This window comes from Ambystoma mexicanum, chromosome 4p, assembly GCF_040938575.1.
Source record: "Ambystoma mexicanum isolate Mex_15411 chromosome 4p, UKY_AmexF1_1, whole genome shotgun sequence".
Classification (NCBI taxonomy): Eukaryota; Metazoa; Chordata; class Amphibia; order Caudata; family Ambystomatidae; genus Ambystoma; species Ambystoma mexicanum.
The window spans coordinates 1,286,054,694-1,286,073,565 of record NC_090927.1 but is presented as its reverse complement, the minus strand read 5'-3'; the positions used below and the strand labels follow the sequence as shown (position 1 = coordinate 1,286,073,565).

The window sequence follows — 18,872 nt, the reverse complement described above, 5'->3', positions numbered from 1 at the left end:
ATGTGTGGGTGCACCTACCTGGCCGCCAAGGGGAAAGCCTAAAACACAAGTAACCCCAAGTCTGTTGTCAGAGGGAAATCTCAGACATTCTGCCGACCGGCGCAACGTACAGATATGGGCCTCGGGTGTCCAAGCCACCGAGGAAAACAGGGAACCCCATGCATTTTCGAAAAGAGGACACCCGTGGGAATCCGCAGAGGTGTGATTTGCGCACATCGCCCCAGATTTTTTTACCCAGACAGCCCTGCAAAGTCCGAAATGTGGGGAAAAAAACGCTTTTTCCGCACATTTTGCTCGCCGCACCCATCGAAACACGCCCCCAACAACACATGGCCTACCGTCCCGCGTTCCCACCGGTGTCCCGATGAAAACGGTACCTCACATGTGTGGGTGCACCTACCTGGCCGCCAAGGGGAAAGCCTAAAACACAAGTAACCCCAAGTCTGTTGTCAGAGGGAAATCTCAGACATTCTGCCGACCGGCGCAACAAACAGATATGGGCCTCGGGTGTCCAAGCCACCGAGGAAAACAGGGAACCCCATGCATTTTCGAAAAGAGGACACCCGTGGGAATCCGCAGAGGTGTGATTTGCGCACATCGCCCCAGGTTTTTTTACCCAGACAGCCCTGCAAAGTCCGAAATGTGGGGGAAAAAACGCTTTTTCCGCACATTTCGCTCGCCGCACCCATCGAAACACGCCCCCAACAACACATGGCCTACCGTCCCGCGTTCCCACAGGTGTCCCGATGAAAATGGTACCTCACATGTGTGGGTGCACCTACCTGGCCGCCAAGGGGAAAGCCTAAAACACAAGTAACCCCAAGTCTGTTGTCAGAGGGAAATCTCAGACATTCTGCCGACCGGCGCAACGTACAGATATGGGCCTCGGGTGTCCAAGCCACCGAGGAAAACAGGGAACCCCATGCATTTTCGAAAAGAGGACACCCGTGGGAATCCGCAGAGGTGTGATTTACGCACATCGCCCCAGATTTTTTTACCCAGACAGCCCTGCAAAGTCCGAAATGTGGGGGAAAAAACGCTTTTTCCGCACATTTCGCTCGCCGCACCCATCGAAACACGCCCCCAACAACACATGGCCTACCGTCCCGCGTTCCCACAGGTGTCCCGATGAAAACGGTACCTCACATGTGTGGGTGCACCTACCTGGCCGCCAAGGGGAAAGCCTAAAACACAAGTAATCCCAAGTCTGTTGTCAGAGGGAAATCTCAGACATTCTGCCGACCGGCGCAACGTACAGATATGGGCCTCGGGTGTCCAAGCCACCGAGGAAAACAGGGAACCCCATGCATTTTCGAAAAGAGGACACCCGTGGGAATCCGCAGAGGTGTGATTTGCGCACATCGCCCCAGATTTTTTTACCCAGACAGCCCTGCAAAGTCCGAAATGTGGGGAAAAAACGCTTTTTCCGCACATTTTGCTCGCCGCACCCATCGAAACACACCCCCAACAACACATGGCCTACCGTCCCACGTTCCCACAGGTGTCCCGATGAAAACGGTACCTCACATGTGTGGGTGCACCTACCTGGCCGCCAAGGGGAAAGCCTAAAACACAAGTAACCCCAAGTCTGTTGTCAGAGGGAAATCTCAGACATTCTGCCGACCGGCGCAACGTACAGATATGGGCCTCGGGTGTCCAAGCCACCAAGGAAAACAGGGAACCCCATGCATTTTCGAAAAGAGGACACCCGTGGGAATCCGTAGAGGTGTGATTTGCGCACATCGCAATAGATTTTTTTAACCAGACAGCCCTGCAAAGTCCGAAATGTGGGGAAAAAAACGCTTTTTCCGCACATTTCGCTCGCCGCACCCATCGAAACACACACCCAACAACACATGGCCTACCGTCCCGCGTTCCCACAGGTGTCCCGATGAAAACGGTACCTCACATGTGTGGGTGCACCTACCTGGCCGCCAAGGGGAAAGCCTAAAACACAAGTAACCCCAAGTCTGTTGTCAGAGGGAAATCTCAGACATTCTGCCGACCGGCGCAACGTACAGATATGGGCCTCGGGTGTCCAAGCCACCGAGGAAAACAGGGAACCCCATGCATTTTCGAAAAGAGGACACCCGTGGGAATCCGCAGAGGTGTGATTTGCGCACATCGCCCCAGGTTTTTTTACCCAGACAGCCCTGCAAAGTCCGAAATGTGGGGAAAAAAATGCTTTTTCCGCACATTTCGCTCGCCGCACCCATCGAAACACGCCCCCAACAACACATGGCCTACCGTCCCGCGTTCCCACAGGTGTCCCGATGAAAACGGTACCTCACATGTGTGGGTGCACCTACCTGGCCGCCAAGGGGAAAGCCTAAAACACAAGTAACCCCAAGTCTGTTGTCAGAGGGAAATCTCAGACATTCTGCCGACCGGCGCAACGTACAGATATGGGCCTCGGGTGTCCAAGCCACCGAGGAAAACAGGGAACCCCATGCATTTTCGAAAAGAGGACACCCGTGGGAATCCGCAGAGGTGTGATTTGCGCACATCGCCCCAGATTTTTTTACCCAGACAGCCCTGCAAAGTCCGAAATGTGGGGAAAAAAACGCTTTTTCCGCACATTTCGCTCGCCGCACCCATCGAAACACGCCCCCAACAACACATGGCCTACCGTCCCGCGTTCCCACAGGTGTCCCGATGAAAACGGTACCTCACATGTGTGGGTGCACCTACCTGGCCGCCAAGGGGAAAGCCTAAAACACAAGTAACCCCAAGTCTGTTGTCAGAGGGAAATCTCAGACATTCTGCCGACCGGCGCAACGTACAGATATGGGCCTCGGGTGTCCAAGCCACCGAGGAAAACAGGGAACCCCATGCATTTTCGAAAAGAGGACACCCGTGGGAATCCGCAGAGGTGTGATTTGCGCACATCGCCCCAGATTTTTTTACCCAGACAGCCCTGCAAAGTCCGAAATGTGGGGAAAAAACGCTTTTTCCGCACATTTCGCTCGCCGCACCCATCGAAACATGCCCCCAACAACACATGGCCTACCGTCCCGCGTTCCCACAGGTGTCCCAATGAAAACGGTACCTCACATGTGTGGGTGCACCTACCTGGCCGCCAAGGGGAAAGCCTAAAACACAAGTAACCCCAAGTCTGTTGTCAGAGGGAAATCTCAGACATTCTGCCGACCGGCGCAACGTACAGATATGGGCCTCGGGTGTCCAAGCCACCGTGGAAAACAGGGAACCCCATGCATTTTCGAAAAGAGGACACCGGTGGGAATCCGCAGAGGTGTGATTTGCGCACAAAGCCCCAGATTTTTTTACCCAGACAGCCCTGCAAAGTCCGAAATGTGGGGAAAAAAACGCTTTTTCCGCACATTTCGCTCGCCGCACCCATCGAAACACGCCCCCAACAACACATGGCCTACCATCCCGCGTTCCCACAGGTGTCCCGATGAAAACGGTACCTCACATGTGTGGGTGCACCTACCTGGCCGCCAAGGGGAAAGCCTAAAACACAAGTAACCCCAAGTCTGTTGTCAGAGTGAAATCTCAGACATTCTGCCGACCGGCGCAACGTACAGATATGGGCCTCGGGTGTCCAAGCCACCGAGGAAAACAGGGAACCCCATGCATTTTCGAAAAGAGGACACCCGTGGGAATCCGCAGAGGTGTGATTTGCGCACATCGCCCCAGATTTTTTTACCCAGACAGCCCTGCAAAGTCCGAAATGTGGGGAAAAAAACGCTTTTTCCGCACATTTTGCTCGCCGCACCTATCGAAACACGCCCCCAACAACACATGGCCTACCGTCCCGCGTTCCCACAGGTGTCCCGATGAAAACGGTACCTCACATGTGTGGGTGCACCTACCTGGCCGCCAAGGGGAAAGCCTAAAACACAAGTAACCCCAAGTCTGTTGTCAGAGGGAAATCTCAGACATTCTGCCGACCGGCGCAACGTACAGATATGGGCCTCGGGTGTCCAAGCCACCGAGGAAAACAGGGAACCCCATGCATTTTCGAAAAGAGGACACCCGTGGGAATCCGCAGAGGTGTGATTTGCGCACATCGCCTCAGATTTTTTTACCCAGACAGCCCTGCAAAGTCCGAAATGTGGGGAAAAAAACGCTTTTTCCGCACATTTCGCTCGCCGCACCCATCAAAACACGCCCCCAACAACACATGGCCTACCGTCCCGCGTTTCCACAGGTGTCCCGATGAAAACGGTACCTCACATGTGTGGGTGCACCTACCTGGCCGCCAAGGGGAAAGCCTAAAACACAAGTAACCCCAAGTCTGTTGTCAGAGGGAAATCTCAGACATTCTGCCGACCGGCGCAACGTACAGATATGGGCCTCGGGTGTCCAAGCCACCGAGGAAAACAGGGAACCCCATGCATTTTCGAAAAGAGGACACCCGTGGGAATCCGCAGAGGTGTGATTTGCGCACATCGCCCCAGATTTTTTTACCCAGACAGCCCTGCAAAGTCCAAAATGTGGGGAAAAAAACGCTTTTTCCGCACATTTCGCTCGCCGCACCCATCGAAACACGCCCCCAACAACACATGGCCTACCGTCCCGCGTTCCCACAGGTGTCCCGATGAAAACGGTACCTCACATGTGTGGGTGCACCTACCTGGCCGCCAAGGGGAAAGCCTAAAACACAAGTAACCCCAAGTCTGTTGTCAGAGGGAAATCTCAGACATTCTGCCGACCGGCGCAACGTACAGATATGGGCCTCGGGTGTCCAAGCCACCGAGGAAAACAGGGAACCCCATGCATTTTCGAAAAGAGGACACCCGTGGGAATCCGCAGAGGTGTGATTTGCGCACATCGCCCCAGATTTTTTTTACCCAGATAGCCCTGCAAAGTCCGAAATGTGGGGAAAAAAACGCTTTTTCCGCACATTTCGCTCGCCGCACCCATCGAAACACGCCCCCAACAACACATGGCCTACCGTCCCGCGTTCCCACAGGTGTCCCGATGAAAACGGTACCTCACATGTGTGGGTGCACCTACCTGGCCGCCAAGGGGAAAGCCTAAAACACAAGTAACCCTAAGTCTGTTGTCAGAGGGAAATCTCAGACATTCTGCCGACCGGCGCAACGTACAGATATGGGCCTCGGGTGTCCAAGCCACCGAGGAAAACAGGGAACCCCATGCATTTTCGAAAAGAGGACACCCGTGGGAATCCGCAGAGGTGTGATTTGGGCACATCGCCCCAGATTTTTTTACCCAGACAGCCCTGCAAAGTCCGAAATGTGGGGAAAAAAACGCTTTTTCCGCATATTTCGCTCGCCGCACCCATCAAAACACGCCCCCAACAACACATGGCCTACCGTCCCGCGTTCCCACAGGTGTCCCGATGAAAACGGTACCTCACATGTGTGGGTGCACCTACCTGGCCGCCAAGGGGAAAGCCTAAAACACAAGTAACCCCAAGTCTGTTGTCAGAGGGAAATCTCAGACATTCTGCCGACCGGCGCAACGTACAGATATGGGCCTCGGGTGTCCAAGCCACCAAGGAAAACAGGGAACCCCATGCATTTTCGAAAAGAGGACACCCGTGGGAATCCGCAGAGGTGTGATTTGCGCACATCGCCCCAGATTTTTTTACCCAGACAGCCCTGCAAAGTCCGAAATGTGGGGAAAAAAACGCTTTTTCCGCACATTTCGCTCGCCGCACCCATCGAAACACGCCCCCAACAACGCATGGCCTACCGTCCCGCGTTCCCACAGGTGTCCCGATGAAAACGGTACCTCACATGTGTGGGTGCACCTACCTGGCCGCCAAGGGTAAAGCCTAAAGCACAAGTAACCCCAAGTCTGTTGTCAGAGGGAAATCTCAGACATTCTGCCGACCGGCGCAACGTACAGATATGGGCCTCGGGTGTCCAAGCCACCGAGGAAAACAGGGAACCCCATGCATTTTCGAAAAGAGGACACCCGTGGGAATCCGCAGAGGTGTGATTTGCGCACATCGCCCCAGATTTTTTTTACCCAGACAGCCTTGCAAAGTCCGAAATGTGGGGAAAAAAACGCTTTTTCCGCACATTTCGCTCGCCGCACCCATCGAAACACGCCCCCAACAACACATGGCCTACCGTCCCACATTCCCACAGGTGTCCCGTTGAAAACGGTACCTCACATGTGTGGGTGCACCTACCTGGCCGCCAAGGGGAAAGCCTAAAACACAAGTAACCCCAAGTCTGTTGTCAGAGGGAAATCTCAGACATTCTGCCGACCGGCGCAACGTACAGATATGGGCCTCGGGTGTCCAAGCCACCGAGGAAAACAGGGAACCCCATGCATTTTCGAAAAGAGGACACCCGTGGGAATCCGCAGAGGTGTGATTTGCGCACATCGCCCCAGATTTTTTTACCCAGACAGCCCTGCAAAGTCCGAAATGTGGGGAAAAAAATGCCTTTTCCGCACATTTCGCTCGCCGCACCCATCGAAACACGCCCCCAACAACACATGGCCTACCGTCCCGCGTTCCCACAGGTGTCCCGATGAAAACGGTACCTCACATGTGTGGGTGCACCTACCTGGCCGCCAAGGGGAAAGCCTAAAACACAAGTAACCCCAAGTCTGTTGTCAGAGGGAAATCTCAGACATTCTGCCGACCGGCGCAACGTACAGATATGGGCCTCGGGTGTCCAAGCCACCGAGGAAAACAGGGAACCCCATGCATTTTCGAAAAGAGGACACCCGTGGGAATCCGCAGAGGTGTGATTTGCGCACATCGCCTCAGATTTATTTACCCAGACAGCCCTGCAAAGTCCGAAATGTGGGGGAAAAAACGCTTTTTCCGCACATTTCGCTCGCCGCACCCATCGAAACACGCCCCCAACAACACATGGCATACCGTCCCGCGTTCCCACAGGTGTCCCGATGAAAACGGTACCTCACATGTGTGGGTGCACCTACCTGGCCGCCAAGGGGAAAGCCTAAAACACAAGTAACCCCAAGTCTGTTGTCAGAGGGAAATCTCAGACATTCTGCCGACCGGCGCAACGTACAGATATGGGCCTCGGGTGTCCAAGCCACCGAGGAAAACAGGGAACCCCATGCATTTTCGAAAAGAGGACACCCGTGGGAATCCGCAGAGGTGTGATTTGCGCACATCGCCTCAGATTTATTTACCCAGACAGCCCTGCAAAGTCCGAAATGTGGGGAAAAAAACGCTTTTTCCGCACATTTCGCTCGCCGCACCCATCGAAACACGCCCCCAACAACACATGGCATACCGTCCCGCGTTCCCACAGGTGTCCCGATGAAAACGTTACCTCACATGTGTGGGTGCACCTACCTGGCCGCCAAGGGGAAAGCCTAAAACACAAGTAACCCCAAGTCTGTTGTCAGAGGGAAATCTCAGACATTCTGCCGACCGGCGCAACGTACAGATATGGGCCTCGGGTGTCCAAGCCACCGAGGAAAACAGGGAACCCCATGCATTTTCGAAAAGAGGACACCCGTGGGAATCCGCAGAGGTGTGATTTGCGCACATCGCCCCAGATTTTTTTACCCAGACAGCCCTGCAAAGTCCGAAATGTGGGGGAAAAAACGCTTTTTCTGCACATTTTGCTCGCCGCACCTATCGAAACACGCCCCCAACAACACATGGCCTACCGTCCCGCGTTCCCACAGGTGTCCCGATGAAAACGGTACCTCACATGTGTGGGTGCACCTACCTGGCCGCCAAGGGGAAAGCCTAAAACACAAGTAACCCCAAGTCTGTTGTCAGAGGGAAATCTCAGACATTCTGCCGACCGGCGCAACGTACAGATATGGGCCTCGGGTGTCCAAGCCACCGAGGAAAACAGGGAACCCCATGCATTTTCGAAAAGAGGACACCCGTGGGAATCCGCAGAGGTGTGATTTGCGCACATCGCCCCAGATTTTTTTACCCAGACAGCCCTGCAAAGTCCGAAATGTGGGGAAAAAAACGCTTTTTCCGCACATTTCGCTCGCCGCACCCATCGAAACACGCCCCCAACAACACATGGCCTACCGTCCCGCGTTTCCACAGGTGTCCCGATGAAAACGGTACCTCACATGTGTGGGTGCACCTACCTGGCCGCCAAGGGGAAAGCCTAAAACACAAGTAACCCCAAGTCTGTTGTCAGAGGGAAATCTCAGACATTCTGCCGACCGGCGCAACGTACAGATATGGGCCTCGGGTGTCCAAGCCACCGAGGAAAACAGGGAACCCCATGCATTTTCGAAAAGAGGACACCCGTGGGAATCCGCAGAGGTGTGATTTGCGCACATCGCCCCAGATTTTTTTACCCAGACAGCCCTGCAAAGTCCAAAATGTGGGGAAAAAAACGCTTTTTCCGCACATTTCGCTCGCCGCACCCATCGAAACACGCCCCCAACAACACATGGCCTACCGTCCCGCGTTCCCACAGGTGTCCCGATGAAAACGGTACCTCACATGTGTGGGTGCACCTACCTGGCCGCCAAGGGGAAAGCCTAAAACACAAGTAACCCCAAGTCTGTTGTCAGAGGGAAATCTCAGACATTCTGCCGACCGGCGCAACGTACAGATATGGGCCTCGGGTGTCCAAGCCACCGAGGAAAACAGGGAACCCCATGCATTTTCGAAAAGAGGACACCCGTGGGAATCCGCAGAGGTGTGATTTGCGCACATCGCCCCAGATTTTTTTTACCCAGATAGCCCTGCAAAGTCCGAAATGTGGGGAAAAAAACGCTTTTTCCGCACATTTCGCTCGCCGCACCCATCGAAACACGCCCCCAACAACACATGGCCTACCGTCCCGCGTTCCCACAGGTGTCCCGATGAAAACGGTACCTCACATGTGTGGGTGCACCTACCTGGCCGCCAAGGGGAAAGCCTAAAACACAAGTAACCCTAAGTCTGTTGTCAGAGGGAAATCTCAGACATTCTGCCGACCGGCGCAACGTACAGATATGGGCCTCGGGTGTCCAAGCCACCGAGGAAAACAGGGAACCCCATGCATTTTCGAAAAGAGGACACCCGTGGGAATCCGCAGAGGTGTGATTTGGGCACATCGCCGCAGATTTTTTTACCCAGACAGCCCTGCAAAGTCCGAAATGTGGGGAAAAAAACGCTTTTTCCGCATATTTCGCTCGCCGCACCCATCGAAACACGCCCCCAACAACACATGGCCTACCGTCCCGCGTTCCCACAGGTGTCCCGATGAAAACGGTACCTCACATGTGTGGGTGCACCTACCTGGCCGCCAAGGGGAAAGCCTAAAACACAAGTAACCCCAAGTCTGTTGTCAGAGGGAAATCTCAGACATTCTGCCGACCGGCGCAACGTACAGATATGGGCCTCGGGTGTCCAAGCCACCAAGGAAAACAGGGAACCCCATGCATTTTCGAAAAGAGGACACCCGTGGGAATCCGCAGAGGTGTGATTTGCGCACATCGCCCCAGATTTTTTTACCCAGACAGCCCTGCAAAGTCCGAAATGTGGGGAAAAAAACGCTTTTTCCGCACATTTCGCTCGCCGCACCCATCGAAACACGCCCCCAACAATGCATGGCCTACCGTCCCGCGTTCCCACAGGTGTCCCGATGAAAACGGTACCTCACATGTGTGGGTGCACCTACCTGGCCGCCAAGGGTAAAGCCTAAAGCACAAGTAACCCCAAGTCTGTTGTCAGAGGGAAATCTCAGACATTCTGCCGACCGGCGCAACGTACAGATATGGGCCTCGGGTGTCCAAGCCACCGAGGAAAACAGGGAACCCCATGCATTTTCGAAAAGAGGACACCCGTGGGAATCCGCAGAGGTGTGATTTGCGCACATCGCCCCAGATTTTTTTTACCCAGACAGCCTTGCAAAGTCCGAAATGTGGGGAAAAAAACGCTTTTTCCGCACATTTCGCTCGCCGCACCCATCGAAACACGCCCCCAACAACACATGGCCTACCGTCCCACATTCCCACAGGTGTCCCGTTGAAAACGGTACCTCACATGTGTGGGTGCACCTACCTGGCCGCCAAGGGGAAAGCCTAAAACACAAGTAACCCCAAGTCTGTTGTCAGAGGGAAATCTCAGACATTCTGCCGACCGGCGCAACGTACAGATATGGGCCTCGGGTGTCCAAGCCACCGAGGAAAACAGGGAACCCCATGCATTTTCGAAAAGAGGACACCCGTGGGAATCCGCAGAGGTGTGATTTGCGCACATCGCCCCAGATTTTTTTACCCAGACAGCCCTGCAAAGTCCGAAATGTGGGGAAAAAAATGCCTTTTCCGCACATTTCGCTCGCCGCACCCATCGAAACACGCCCCCAACAACACATGGCCTACCGTCCCGCGTTCCCACAGGTGTCCCGATGAAAACGGTACCTCACATGTGTGGGTGCACCTACCTGGCCGCCAAGGGGAAAGCCTAAAACACAAGTAACCCCAAGTCTGTTGTCAGAGGGAAATCTCAGACATTCTGCCGACCGGCGCAACGTACAGATATGGGCCTCGGGTGTCCAAGCCACCGAGGAAAACAGGGAACCCCATGCATTTTCGAAAAGAGGACACCCGTGGGAATCCGCAGAGGTGTGATTTGCGCACATCGCCTCAGATTTATTTACCCAGACAGCCCTGCAAAGTCCGAAATGTGGGGAAAAAAACGCTTTTTCCGCACATTTCGCTCGCCGCACCCATCGAAACACGCCCCCAACAACACATGGCATACCGTCCCGCGTTCCCACAGGTGTCCCGATGAAAACGGTACCTCACATGTGTGGGTGCACCTACCTGGCCGCCAAGGGGAAAGCCTAAAACACAAGTAACCCCAAGTCTGTTGTCAGAGGGAAATCTCAGACATTCTGCCGACCGGCGCAACGTGCAGATATGGGCCTCGGGTGTCCAAGCCACCGAGGAAAACAGGGAACCCCATGCATTTTTGAAAAGAGGACACCCGTGGGAATCCGCAGAGGTGTGATTTGCGCACATCGCCCCAGATTTTTTTACCCAGACAGCCCTGCAAAGTCCGAAATGTGGGGAAAAAAACGCTTTTTCCGCACATTTTGCTCGCCGCACCCATCGAAACACGCCCCCAACAACACATGGCCTACCGTCCCGCGTTCCCACAGGTGTCCCGATGAAAACGGTACCTCACATGTGTGGGTGCACCTACCTGGCCGCCAAGGGGAAAGCCTAAAACACAAGTAACCCCAAGTCTGTTGTCAGAGGGAAATCTCAGACATTCTGCCGACCGGCGCAACGTACAGATATGGGCCTCGGGTGTCCAAGCCACCGAGGAAAACAGGGAACCCCATGCATTTTCGAAAAGAGGACACCCGTGGGAATCCGCAGAGGTGTGATTTGCGCACATCGCCTCAGATTTATTTACCCAGACAGCCCTGCAAAGTCCGAAATGTGGGGAAAAAAACGCTTTTTCCGCACATTTCGCTCGCCGCACCCATCGAAACACGCCCCCAACAACACATGGCATACCGTCCCGCGTTCCCACAGGTGTCCCGATGAAAACGGTACCTCACATGTGTGGGTGCACCTACCTGGCCGCCAAGGGGAAAGCCTAAAACACAAGTAACCCCAAGTCTGTTGTCAGAGGGAAATCTCAGACATTCTGCCGACCGGCGCAACGTGCAGATATGGGCCTCGGGTGTCCAAGCCACCGAGGAAAACAGGGAACCCCATGCATTTTTGAAAAGAGGACACCCGTGGGAATCCGCAGAGGTGTGATTTGCGCACATCGCCCCAGATTTTTTTACCCAGACAGCCCTGCAAAGTCCGAAATGTGGGGAAAAAAACGCTTTTTCCGCACATTTTGCTCGCCGCACCCATCGAAACACGCCCCCAACAACACATGGCCTACCGTCCCGCGTTCCCACAGGTGTCCCGATGAAAACGGTACCTCACATGTGTGGGTGCACCTACCTGGCCGCCAAGGGGAAAGCCTAAAACACAAGTAACCCCAAGTCTGTTGTCAGAGGGAAATCTCAGACATTCTGCCGACCGGCGCAACGTACAGATATGGGCCTCGGGTGTCCAAGCCACCGAGGAAAAATGGGAACCCCATGCGTTTTCGAAAAGAGGACACCCGTGGGAATCCGCAGAGGTGTGATTTGCGCACATTACCCCAGATTTTTTTACCCAGACAGCCCGGCAAAGTCCCAAATGTGAGGAAAAAAACGCTTTTTCCGCACATTTCGCTCGCCGCACCCATCGAAACACGCCCCCAACAACACATGGCCTACTGTCCCGTGTTCCCACAGGTGTCCCGATGAAAACGGTACCTCACATGTGTGGGTGCACCTACCTGGCCGCCAAGGGGAAAGCCTAAAACACAAGTAACCCCAAGTCTGTTGTCAGAGGGAAATCTCAGACATTCTGCCGACCGGCGCAACGTACAGATATGGGCTTTGGGTGTCCAAGCCACCGAGGAAAACAGGGAACCCCATGCATTTTCGAAAAGAGGACACCCGTGGGAATCCGCAGAGGTGTGATTTGCGCACATCGCCCCAGATTTTTTTACCCAGACAGCCCTGCAAAGTCCGAAATGTGGGGAAAAAAACGCTTTTTCCGCACATTTCGCTCGCCGCACCCATCGAAACACGCCCCAACAACACATGGCCTACCGTCCCGCGTTCCCACAGGTGTCCCGATGAAAACGGTACCACACATGTGTGGGTGCACCTACCTGGCCGCCAAGGGGAAAGCCTAAAACACAAGTAACCCCAAGTCTGTTGTCAGAGGGAAATCTCAGACATTCTGCCGACCGGCGCAACGTACAGATATGGGCCTCGGGTGTCCAAGCCACCGAGGAAAACAGGGAACCCCATGCATTTTCGAAAAGAGGACACCCGTGGGAATCCGCAGAGGTGTGATTTGCGCACATCGCACCAGATTTTTTTTACCCAGACAGCCCTGCAAAGTCCGAAATGTGGGGAAAAAAACGCTTTTTCCGCACATTTCGCTCGCCGCACCCATCGAAACACACCCCCAACAACACATGGCCTACCGTCCCGCGTTCCCACAGGTGTCCCGATGAAAACGGTACCTCACATGTGTGGGTGCACCTACCTGGCCGCCAAGGGGAAAGCCTAAAACACAAGTAACCCCAAGTCTGTTGTCAGAGGGAAATCTCAGACATTCTGCCGACCGGCGCAACGTACAGATATGGGCCTCGGGTGTCCAAGCCACTGAGGAAAACAGGGAACCCCATGCATTTTCGAAAAGAGGACACCCGTGGGAATCCGCAGAGGTGTGATTTGCGCACATCGCCCCAGATTTTTTTACCCAGGCAGCCCTGCAAAGTCCGAAATGTGGGGGAAAAAACGCTTTTTCCGCACATTTCACTCGCCGCACCCATCGAAACACGCCCCCAACAACACATGGCCTACCGTCCCGCGTTCCCACAGGTGTCCCGATGAAAACGGTACCTCACATGTGTGGGTGCACCTACCTGGCCGCCAAGGGGAAAGCCTAAAACACAAGTAACCCCAAGTCTGTTGTCAGAGGGAAATCTCAGACATTCTGCCGACCGGCGCAACGTACAGATATGGGCCTCGGGTGTCCAAGCCGCCGAGGAAAACAGGGAACCCCATGCATTTTCGAAAAGAGGACACCCGTGGGAATCCGCAGAGGTGTGATTTGCTCACATCGCCCGAGATTTTTTTACCCAGACAGCCCTGCAATGTTCGAAATGTGGGGAAAAAACGCCTTTTCCGCACATTTCGCTCGCCGCATCCATCGAAACACGCCCCAACAACACATGACCTACCGTCCCGCGTTCCCACAGGTGTCCCGATGAAAACGGTACCTCACATGTGTGGGTGCACCTACCTGGCCGCCAAGGGGAAAGCCTAAAACACAAGTAACCCCAAGTCTGTTGTCAGAGGGAAATCTCAGACATTCTGCCGACCGGCGCAACGTACAGATATGGGCCTCGGGTGTCCAAGCCACCGAGGAAAACAGGGAACCCCATGCATTTTCGAAAAGAAGACACCCGTGGGAATCCGCAGAGGTGTGATTTGCGCACATCGCCCCAGATTTTTTTACCCAGACAGCCCTGCAAAGTCCGAAATGTGGGGAAAAAAACGCTTTTTCCGCACATTTCGCTCGCGCACCCATCGAAACACGCCCCCAACAACACATGGCCTACCGTCCCGCGTTCCCACAGGTGTCCCGATGAAAACGGTACCTCACATGTGTGGGTGCACCTACCTGGCCGCCAAGGGGAAAGCCTAAAACACAAGTAACCCCAAGTCTGTTGTCAGAGGGAAATCTCAGACATTCTGCCGACCGGCGCAACGTACAGATATGGGCCTCGGGTGTCCAAGCCACCGAGGAAAACAGGGAACCCCATGCATTTTCGAAAAGAGGACACCCGTGGGAATCTGCAGAGGTGTGATTTGCGCACATCGCCCCAGATTTTTTTACCCAGACAGCCCTGCAAAGTCCGAAATGTGGGGAAAAAAACGCTTTTTCCGCACATTTCGCTCGCCGCACCCATCGAAACACACCCCCAACAACACATGGCCTACCGTCCCGCGTTCCCACAGGTGTCCCGATGAAAACGGTACCTCAGATGTGTGGGTGCACCTACCTGGCCGCCAAGGGGAAAGCCTAAAACACAAGTAACCCCAAGTCTGTTGTCAGAGGGAAATCTCAGACATTCTGCCGACCGGCGCAACGTGCAGATATGGGCCTCGGGTGTCCAAGCCACCGAGGAAAACAGGGAACGCCATGCATTTTTGAAAAGAGGACACCCGTGGGAATCCGCAGAGGTGTGATTTGCGCACATCGCCCCAGATTTTTTTACCCAGACAGCCCTGCAAAGTCCGAAATGTGGGGAAAAAAACTCTTTTTCCGCACATTTCGCTCGCCGCACCCATCGAAACACGCCCCCAACAACACATGGCCTACCGTCCCGCGTTCCCACAGGTGTCCCGATGAAAAGGGTACCTCACATGTGTGGGTGCACCTACCTGGCCGCCAAGGGGAAAGCGTAAAACACAAGTAACCCCGAAGCCTGTTGTCAGAGGGAAATCTCAGACATTCTGCCGACCGGCGCAACGTACAGATATGGGCCTCGGGTGTCCAAGCCACCGAGGAAAAATGGGAACCCCATGCATTTTCGAAAAGAGGACACCCGTGGGAATCCGCAGAGGTGTGATTTGCGCACATCGCCCCAGATTTTTTTACCCAGACAGCCCGGCAAAGTCCCAAATGTGGGGAAAAAAACGCTTTTTCCGCACATTTCGCTCGCCGCACCCATCGAAACACGCCCCCAACAACACATGGCCTACTGTCCCGCGTTCCCACAGGTGTCCCGATGAAAACGGTACCTCACATGTGTGGGTGCACCTACCTGGCCGCCAAGGGGAAAGCCTAAAACACAAGTAACCCCAAGTCTGTTGTCAGAGGGAAATCTCAGACATTCTGCCGACCGGCGCAACGTACAGATATGGGCCTCGGGTGTCCAAGCCACCGAGGAAAACAGGGAACCCCATGCATTTTCGAAAAGAGGACACCCGTGGGAATCCGCAGAGGTGTGATTTGCGCACATCGCACCAGATTTTTTTTACTCAGACAGCCCTGCAAAGTCCGAAATGTGGGGGAAAAAAACGCTTTTTCCGCACATTTCGCTCACCGCACCCATCGAAACACGCCCCCAACAACACATGGCCTACTGTCCCGCGTTCCCACAGGTGTCCCGATGAAAACGGTACCTCACATGTGTGGGTGCACCTACCTGGCCGCCAAGGGGAAAGCCTAAAACACAAGTAACCCCAAGTCTGTTGTCAGAGGGAAATCTCAGACATTCTGCCGACCGGCGCAACGTACAGATATGGGCCTCGGGTGTCCAAGCCACTGAGGAAAACAGGGAACCCCATGCATTTTCGAAAAGAGGACACCCGTGGGAATCCGCAGAGGTGTGATTTGCGCACATCGCCCCAGATTTTTTTACCCAGGCAGCCCTGCAAAGTCCGAAATGTGGGGGAAAAAATGCTTTTTCCGCACATTTCACTCGCCGCACCCATCGAAACACGCCCCCAACAACACATGGTCTACCGTCCCGCGTTCCCACAGGTGTCCCGATGAAAACGGTACCTCACATGTGTGGGTGCACCTACCTGGCCGCCAAGGGGAAAGCCTAAAACACAAGTAACCCCAAGTCTGTTGTCAGAGGGAAATCTCAGACATTCTGCCGACCGGCGCAACGTACAGATATGGGCCTCGGGTGTCCAAGCCACCGAGGAAAACAGGGAACGCCATGCATTTTCGAAAAGAGGACACCCGTGGGAATCCGCAGAGGTGTGATTTGCTCACATCGCCCGAGATTTTTTTACCCAGACAGCCCTGCAATGTTCGAAATGTGGGGAAAAAACGCCTTTTCCGCACATTTCGCTCGCCGCATCCATCGAAACACGCCCCCAACAACACATGGCCTACCGTCCCGCGTTCCCACAGGTGTCCCGATGAAAACGGTACCTCACATGTGTGGGTGCACCTACCTGGCCGCCAAGGGGAAAGCCTAAAACACAAGTAACCCCAAGTCTGTTGTCAGAGGGAAATCTCAGACATTCTGCCGACCGGCGCAACGTACAGATATGGGCCTCGGGTGTCCAAGCCACCGAGGAAAACAGGGAACCCCATGCATTTTCGAAAAGAGGACACCCGTGGGAATCCGCAGAGGTGTGATTTGCGCACATCGCCCCAGATTTTTTTACCCAGACAGCCCTGCAAAGTCCGAAATGTGGGGAAAAAAACGCTTTTTCCGCACATTTCGCTCGCCGCACCCATCGAAACACGCCCCCAACAACACATGGCCTACCGTCCCGCGTTCCCACAGGTGTCCCGATGAAAACGGTACCTCAGATGTGTGGGTGCACCTACCTGGCCGCCAAGGGGAAAGCCTAAAACACAAGTAACCCCAAGTCTGTTGTCAGAGGGAAATCTCAGACATTCTGCCGACCGGCGCAACGTACAGATATGGGCCTCGGGTGTCCAAGCCACCGAGGAAAACAGGGAACCCCATGCATTTTCGAAAAGAGGACACCCGTGGGAATCCGCAGAGGTGTGATTTGCGCACATCGCCCCAGATTTTTTTACCCAGACAGCCCTGCAAAGTCCGAAATGTGGGGAAAAAAACGCTTTTTCCGCACATTTCGCTCGCCGCACCCATCGAAACACGCCCCCAACAACACATGGCCTACCGTCCCGCGTTCCCACAGGTGTCCCGATGAAAACGGTACCTCACATGTGTGGGTGCACCTACCTGGCCGCCAAGGGGAAAGCCTAAAACACAAGTAACCCCAAGTCTGTTGTCAGAGGGAAATCTCAGACATTCTGCCGACCGGCGCAATGTACAGATATGGGCCTCGGGTGTCCAAGCCACCGAGGAAAACAGGGAACCCCATGCATTTTCGAAAAGAGGACACCCGTGGGAATCCGCAGAGGTGTGATTTGCGCACATCGCCCCAGATTTTTTTTACCCAGACAGCCCTGCAAAGTCCGAAATGTGGGGAAAAAAACGCTTTTTCTGCACATTTCGCTCGCCGCACCCATCGAAACACGCCCCCAACAACACATGGCCTACCGTCCCGCGTTCCCACAGGTGTCCCGATGAAAACGGTACCTCACATGTGTGGGTGCACCTACCTGGCCGCCAAGGGGAAAGCCTAAAACACATGTAACCCCAAGTCTGTTGTCAGAGGGAAATCTCAGACATTCTGCCGACCGGCGCAACGTACAGATATGGGCCTCGGGTGTCCAAGCCACCGAGGAAAACAGGGAACCCCATGCATTTTCGAAAAGAGGACACTCGTGGCAATCCGCAGAGGTGTGATTTGCGCACATCGCCCCAGATTTTTTTACCCAGACAGCCCTGCAAAGTCCGAAATGTGGGAAAAAAAACGCTTTTTCCACACATTTCGCTCGCCGCACCCATCGAAACACGCCCCCAACAACACATGGCCTACCGTCCCGCGTTCCCACAGGTGTCCTGATGAAAACGGTACCTCACATGTGTGGGTGCACCTACCTGGCCGCCAAGGGGAAAGCCTAAAACACAAGTAACCCCAAGTCTGTTGTCAGAGGGAAATCTCAGACATTCTGCCGACCGGCGCAACGTACAGATATGGGCCTCGGGTGTCCAAGCCACCGAGGAAAACAGGGAACCCCATGCATTTTCGAAAAGAGGACACCCGTGGGAATCCGCAGAGGTGTGATTTGCGCACATCGCCCCAGATTTTTTTACCCAGACAGCCCTGCAAAGTCCGAAATGTGGGGAAAAAAACGCTTTTTCCGTACATTTCGCTCGCCGCACCCATCGAAACATGCCCCCAACAACACATGGCCTACCGTCCCGCGTTCCCACAGGTGTCCCGATGAAAACGGTACCTCACATGTGTGGGTGCACCTACCTGGCCGCCAAGGGGAAAGCCTAAAACACAAGTAACCCCAAGTCTGTTGTCAGAGGGAAATCTCAGACATTCTGCCGACCGGCGCAACATACAGATATGGGCCTCGGGTGTCCAAGCCAAGGAGGAAAACAGGGAACCCCATGCATTTTCGAAAAGAGGACACCCGTGGGAATCCGCAGAGGTGTGATTTGCGCACATCGCCCCAGATTTTTTTACCCAGACAGCCCTGCAAAGTCCGAAATGTGGGGAAAAAAACGCTTTTTCCACACATTTCGCTCGACGCACCCATGGAAACACGCCCCCAACAACACATGGCCTACCGTCACGCGTTCCCACAGGTGTCCCGATGAAACCGGTACCTCACATGTGTGGGTGCACCTACCTGGCCGCCAAGGGGAAAGCCTAAAACACAAGTAACCCCAAGTCTGTTGTCAGAGGGAAATCTCAGACATTCTGCCGACCGGCGCAACGTACAGATATGGGCCTCGGGTGTCCAAGCCACCGAGGAAAACAGTG

General features: G+C 54.5%; 1 protein-coding gene across 4 annotated transcripts in view; it reads left to right on the top strand.

The window, feature by feature from the left end:
- Nucleotides 1–18,872, top strand: part of PCNX2 (pecanex 2) — a 3,925,748-nt gene that overhangs the window by 933,389 nt on the left and 2,973,487 nt on the right. The window lies entirely within an intron of this gene.